The sequence below is a fragment of the Dermacentor andersoni genome, chromosome 6 (genome assembly GCF_023375885.2).
Source record: "Dermacentor andersoni chromosome 6, qqDerAnde1_hic_scaffold, whole genome shotgun sequence".
Classification (NCBI taxonomy): domain Eukaryota; kingdom Metazoa; phylum Arthropoda; class Arachnida; order Ixodida; family Ixodidae; genus Dermacentor; species Dermacentor andersoni.
In genome coordinates this window covers 64,358,045-64,365,520 of record NC_092819.1, presented here as the reverse complement: position 1 = coordinate 64,365,520, position 7,476 = coordinate 64,358,045, and positions in this window count along the sequence as shown.

Sequence of the window (7,476 nt, the reverse complement as noted above, 5' to 3'; positions counted from 1 at the left end):
GAGCGGAAGGACAATGGAGGCTTTCGTGTTGGTGTCTGGCGCGGGAGTCACGTGTGGAGTTAGCTCACGTGCGCTGGCTTAGCGTGTTTGTAGTGCGACCTTACCCGGGGCGGCGAAAGCACGAGCAGGTTGAAGTTCGGTGCTGGAGTTGTTTACAGTGTGATTTGACGGGCAAGCGAAAAAGAGGAAGTAAATAAATGGTTCTACGTGTACCTTGTTCCGGGCAATCTTGTGTGCGACGGATGTTTCCGGTGAAGAGAACCTGAGTGAATCATTGCCGGTCATTTTGTAATCAGTGAGGTCAGACACGTGCAATAAGTTTGCATGCGCTTTCAGTCATCGTGTGTTCAATACAATTTATTTAATTTATGGGTGACGGAATAAGAACGCGGTGGCCAGTGAGCAAACTTAATGCTGGGCATACATGATGTGAAAAGCTCGGTATTTCCTTTATACACCTTGAAAGATGTCTGGCATTAGCACCTTCACTTTCAGGTGTCGTGGCGACAAGACTAGGAGTAATTTAGACATGCAGTTTTTCCATGCTTGATATTAAAAATGGTACGGGAGAATAATATACGCAGGTAGTTTTTCTGACTGCTTGTATTTTTCTGATACACATTTTACCTATTTCGCTGCATTGGCGCATTTTTCATCGCGTCTTGTTATTTCCTGTCGCAATTTTATTGTTTTGTAAGATCGACGTTTTCGAGTAGTTTGTAAACAAGGCAGGGACCAACACGGATTTGTAAGGGCGAATGTCTTATATTATAATTTCCTCATTTGGGGAAGCACAGATTTCATTACATGCTCATTCACTCTGAAGTTTATGCATTCATATTTTGTGACGGATGTAAGCTTTTCCGGGGAAAGATACCAGGTGTCAGGAATACGTGTACTATATATATGTTCTCTATACTAACAAAAAAAATTAATAAATAAAAATACAAAGATGAAAAACTCTGCAATTGCTAACCACTGGCATTTTTGGTAATGCGGTTTGTTTCGGCCATCCTAATGAATTTTAATGCTGGAGAGTTTACTTATTATGTTTCCTACGCCAACAATCACGCGCGTGAGTGCTTCCCTTTATTTAACCTCTGTCTAAGAGAACCAATAAACCCAACTGCAATCAATCAATCAATCAATCAATCAATCAATCAATCAATCAATCAATCAATCAATCAATCAATCAATCAATCAATCAATCAATCAATCAATCAATCAATCAATCAATCAATCAATCATTCAATCAATCAATCAATCAATCAATCAATCAATCAATCAATCAATCAATCAATCAATCAATCAATCAATCAATCAATCAATCAATCAATGGAATAAACTTATATTTTCTTATGAAAAGTGTTGTCATTAAAAATTTCGTCATATGAATATAGCGGCCGAAACTTAAAACGATGAACCCAACACCTCACATTGTTTGAGAGGAATCTTTAGCTCGGGCCCAACTCCAATGCCGCCTATTCAAATACACGCAAAACGCAGTTACGCTTTTCTGAGATAACCACTTGGTTTATTTTCATCAAATCTGTTGCATTGGAGAGAGAAAGTTAAATTCTAGTGACTGTTAGAAACAAAATTTTGATTTAATGCCGCAATCTTTTAAAAGCAACTTTCAAAAAAATTGGTAAATTCTAAAAATGTAGAGGCACGAAGTTTACAAATTCGCAACTCTGCACCAAGAATACATATCGCAGATACGCAAATTGCATCCGTTAGAACACGCAAAGAGGACAAATTCTGATGTACTAATTTATAACTTACGTGAATTCGTTATATCTTTTACAAGGGTTTTGCAAAAGTCCTATTCTTATATTAGGGATATATTCGAGAGCCGTGCACAATACATTTTGTACGCTTTAGATGTACTTTTAGATGAAATTTACAGCATTCTGATATCGTTTCTCATTGGTGAGTTACAGAGTTGTAATCTTGATAGTTCCATTTTCATAAAATTTTCAATTTTCAATAATTGTTATAGAAATATTTATGGCCTAAATAAAAAATTCGCTAACAACAGTCACTAGGTTTTAACATTTTCTTTGTAATGAAACAAAGCTAAACAAATTTGGTGAATTGATTGGCAAGAAAAATGAATAGGAGGCCCCTGCTAAAGCTTTCTTTTAACGGTTGCGTTACAGCGTTGATCCACGCACCCTTAAGCCCTACAAATGTGTTAGTAGTTCTGGTTTTCCTTGCTGTATAGGATACTTTTTATTATTAGCAATGCTGCAATGATGCTGCTGAAAGATGCTGCAAGGATGCTGCTTTCTTGGAAATAGCGCATTGTTTTTATTCGTCTCTTCAGCACGTGCCAACCCTTTCTCTAAGTGGACAGCGTATCACACAATGAAATCTGCCGCCATCGGTTTTCTTCCGCAACAGGTCATTCGTCGAATTAGTCTGTGATCGATAAAGCGTATCGATCGTCGATAAGACCACACGTGAGTGCACGGGTTGCACCCTTGTCGTCTGTGTTTACCGACATCTGCCGAGGTATATATCGCACGATGGACGCTGGCTAGGCAAACGTTTCGTTTTGTGTTGTTGTTAATTGTTTTTCATCAGCATTTATTCCTGGTGAGCAGTTCCCACCATGTGACCGACAGTCATACGACGTAGTGCAGTTAGTGGTGCAACGTAGTTAGCAACTTCAGTGGTCAACGTAATACTCCGCGCGAGCCGCTCAAATGGGTGCGAAGGGCGCAAGCGTCTGTGCGCAGATGATGTTGGTGGTCTTTTGCCCTCCTCACTTGGTTACGTTACATGAAATTAGATTGAGTTTCAAATGCCTTAACTCCAAATCGCTGGTACACATCGGGAAAGCCATCCGACGTTCATGACCAAGCTGCACACAAAGCCCTTGTTGTATACAGAATACTTTGCCAGCCGCATCTCATCTCATCATCGTAAACGCAGTACAACATGTTGGAGCCACTGCATTAGAAATGCCTCAGATTCGCTCTTGGGCTACTTCAGGCAACAGCGTATGAAAAGGTGTTAAATGAGTCCCCATCGCCCCTTCTGCGTTTGCTTAGCTCTCAGAAAATATTAACACAGCTTTGCCGTTTTAGCGAGTTCGGTAATGGGAGAGCTTTGCGCCAGCGCCTCTGAAAACAAACTAAGTGTCGTGGCTTGGTTGCTTTCAACACACTCAGAGTCCTTAGCCTTCGTTTGTCTCGAAGAAGACATAGACAGGAGCCTCCGTCGTCTGTTCAGCCCTTGAAAGGCCATCTAAATATTCATGGCATTGCAACTAAGCACTCTGCGTCTCCGGCAGGAGCCAAGTTCTTGCTATTCGATCACTTAGAAAAGATATATAGCCGCCACCTTCAAGTCTTCACTGGTGGTTCTGTTGACGTGGAACGCAAAGTTCATGCTACGGCTTTCGTGATCGTTTCTACAACAGTGATTGCAAACGTCGCAATTGACGCTGCCTTGGGTAAGCTCCAAATCTTGCCATGTGTAACCGGTGGTGATATTATTATATGACTGTAAGTCAGGGTCCATGGCAGTACCGCAGCCTATGCCGCTACGCTGTTTAAAGTTCTACCTGAAGTTCCAGTGACTTCCCTCGTACATCGGCGTGTCTGAAAATGAAGCTGTTGACAGTCTTGATCAGCGAGCACCGACGTGTAGGTCAGCGATGAGAGTGACGCATGAGACTGAGCTACTTTTCAGAAGAACTATGGTGAACCAGTTTTCATCTTTGTGGTCGCCACATTACCAACCTTGTGTGACCAAAGGGCTCAGCCGAGCGGAATCGTCCCTTTATTTCGCCGTACTACATTGTCAGCATGAACTGCGGCTTGGCAGCACAAGATAGCACTGTCAATATCAGCAGCCCGTTCGTTCTGTCACTATCATGAGAACGTGAAAAATTGTTACTTGTTAGACTCACCAGGGTTCGTCAAAGAGCGAAAAGTCTCGCCTTGAAGGGTTGAATCGTATAGAGGGGCTCCGTGCGCGGCCACGGAGGACTTAGTGTTCCCGCAGGCTCCCGGGATATTCAGGAGGGAGGCGTTTCGCCTCCTATTCAGTTTTCTTATCGATTTGTCCCGTGAGTGGTGACGTTTAGTAGTACTTTCTAACATCCACCAGTAGCCAGTTGCCAGTATGAATGAACGAGTGAAGGCATCTTACCTTAGCTTCTTCTCGCCGCCTTGTTCATCCCTCAACAGCATTTGTGTTAAGCGACGTGCTTACGCCGCATGTAACTGTGTGGCATTTACCCCGCAGAAATTGAAACGAGACTCTCGGGCGGAGCGAGTGCACACATACATTTGCAAGGCAAGTTCTGCCTGCAACTAGCCAGCATCCTCCTCCTCCTCCTCCTTCTCCTCCTGGTACTAGTCGTTCAGCACAAGGACTGTTGGGATGAGTATTGTGGAGTGTGCTTGCGCTAAGAAAGGGGCAGGACATCACTATATGCCTCTTTTTACCTTTTCACATGAGCATTTAGCATAACTAGACTTGACGCTTATTAACAACTTCCCGTATCCCAATGTGCACTATTGCGGAAGTGACAAAAATGACGAACTGCGGCAAAAGTGATGCACAAGGATGACGGTTGCAGCGATAGTTGCGCAGATGCTGTGCATTGCACTTTTGTGGGTGGAGCTTTCATTCTGAGGTTGTCACTGACTATAGGAAAGTTCGATACTGGTAATTTCAATGCGAGTCGCAAGTATACTCCTGCGAGAGACCTAAAGAGATACACTTATCGGAGTTATATTGCAGATTTCATCGTAAATGGAGTCTAGGGCGTTTTACAAAAGTGCGAGCTAAAATTGCCACCCTGCACGAAACTCACACTCGATGCATACATAGCTTCATAGAGATCAACGTACTATTTAGTTTCTTTTCTGTTGAAATAGGCACCGTTACAGATTCAAAGTAGATCAGCCCATTCTTTATCATTTTGGCAGGTGGCTCGTTTAATCTCGCCTTCAAGTATGTAGGTTATTCGAAAAAAGTGTCGCTGACAGGAGCCCCTGTTTCAAGAGAAGGCTTGCGGTGAGTTCGATAAGCTACGCGTGGGTGTGTGCGTGCGATCACTTGAGGCCTGTCAACCGAGTACATCAAATGGGAAGTCCGGCGGCGTCCTTGACATCACTTCTCTGAGGGCGGTGCTATCGGTCCTTAGTGTGATTTCAGTTGCTTCTCTGTTGCAGAATGAACGTTGTCTTATCTGCTGTAATGAATGACATAGCGTTCTCCAATTTTTGCGACATCAAGTGGATTTGTGCTCATCTTTCCTTTTTATATGTGACTCGTAAATGGAGAGAAATGTGCTCCGTGATAGCACTTCAAACGCCCCTCCCAAGGTATGCCTGTTGTCGCTATCTGCAAAGTTACGACCGAAGATACATCGGTGGCCCTATGACAATAGTCGATGCTTATCGAAACAGTTGAATGCTTTTCTCCTTTTCTCTCCTTCTCGTTTTCTTTTCTTTTTATTGCTGGAGGAACGTATTCTTCGCATTTGGAGAGATATCGCAGACTTGCCTTAATCGGTCAATGCTTATTCATGACGTGACTAATGACGGATGCGTATTAACTATTCGGGAACAAGTAAATTGCTGCTCTCGTTTATGTTAGTTACTAACCTGGCATACTACAATAGCATAAAAGGAGTTTCGTAAAGTTATTTGCGCATCTGCTTTTTTTGTGTGTTTAGTTCACCAACCATGATTTAGTACAACTACCTACGTGCTTGGAATGCCATGACTTGCTCAGAGGGGAAAGACATTCGGAGGCGAGCGCACCATTCTATATTCGTATTCACGAAATGAAAGAACCAGAAAGTGTGTATATATAGATTTAAGGCTGTACGTGCCAACGCCATAAAAAATAATATAGCTCATGACACTCAATAGTGTTGAGTAAAAATCGCCGCAAATTTGCATTAAGCCATGCTAACTGTGGCTTCGTCGTGAAACTTGAAAGCAAGAAACAACAACAACAACAACAACAACAACAACAACAACAACAACAACAACAACAACAACAACGAGTACACAGGCCGAAGGATGGGCTAAGAACTGCTATTTGTCCATCCTTCGTCATGTGGACTTCTTGTATCTTGTGTATGCGTATTTCGTTCTGATTTTCGTCTCCGCTTATTGCGTACAAAGCCTCCCAGCAGCCTTGTTGAAATTCCTGAGGCGCCAACGTAATGTGGTAAAAAGTTTCTTTTTTTCAAAAGGCTTTTAAATTGTCCCTTAAATTTTGTCGCAGGTCCAAAATTTTTGTGTCTACATCCATTGCTGGCCTTTCCAGAGTTCGTTAAATAGGCTTTTGGGCAAAAACTAACACTTCCTAGGAGAGTTCCTTCCTTTACTTCCTAGGAGAATATAATGAATGGTCCTCAGTACCGACAAAGAAGAGTGGAATCTTCTATTGCATTCAATAAAGTTCTCACTCACTCACTCACTCACTCACTCACTCACTCACTCACTCACTCACTCACTCACTCACTCACTCACTCACTCACTCACTCACTCACTCACTCACTCACTCACTCACTCACTCACTCACTCACTCACTCACTCACTCACTCACTCACTCACTCACTCACTCACTCACTCACTCACTCACTCACTCACTCACTCGCCAGTAACCATGGTTAATGTAAAACAAATACTCCTGTAATAGACAGTTTTAGCTTTGGCGCACCGAAACGGCATTAGGTACCCAAAGACACTTTTTAGCACATAAAGCGTTACGCCGCAAAATGTAAAAATCCCCGTTATAATTTCTTCACCCTCATAAAATTTCGTTTTCTATGTCGTCCCCGCTACTGTTCCTTTACCGTCTTATCCCCTGCTAACGCCTTCAAACGGTGTAGTGGGTTGCACTATTTCGTTTAGGATCAACCAGCCAACAAACTAATCACCGTCCCTGCTGTGCTTCCTTCAGGGCATCCAAGTTGGGGCACACCCGGAGAAATATAACCGTTGCTACGGAAAACGTGCTCTGTGAATCGTTTACCTTAAGTTTATTTTTGTTCACTGTATGTATTTCCATTTTTTTTGGAATTTTTAATTTTGTTCACTCTGACTTGAGCGCTCAACAACACCCATTCATTTCTGTTATTGTTTTCATTACTGAACTTCATAAAAAATTTTTTTACGCCAGTACCGGAATGTGACTACGACGCCACATCTTTGGTCACTGTCACTTTTCGGGTATGCACCACTGGCACCGAGGCTATCATTATCATCGTCATCGGCACTGATCCTGCTGTGCCTCGTGTGTTCGCCGCTTCGCGCCGTGGAAGACGACGTTTTCTGGCTGATATCGTGGCGTGTACATGGTTTTCCGCAAGAACTCACTACTGTCCCCAGTGACTCGTCGGGGATGAGACGCAGCGCGACTGCCTTCCTCTTGTTCGCAGCCCTAGCCGGTACGTCGCTTTTCCTGCCCTTCCAAGGCGGTTTCATGCTTAGTAGT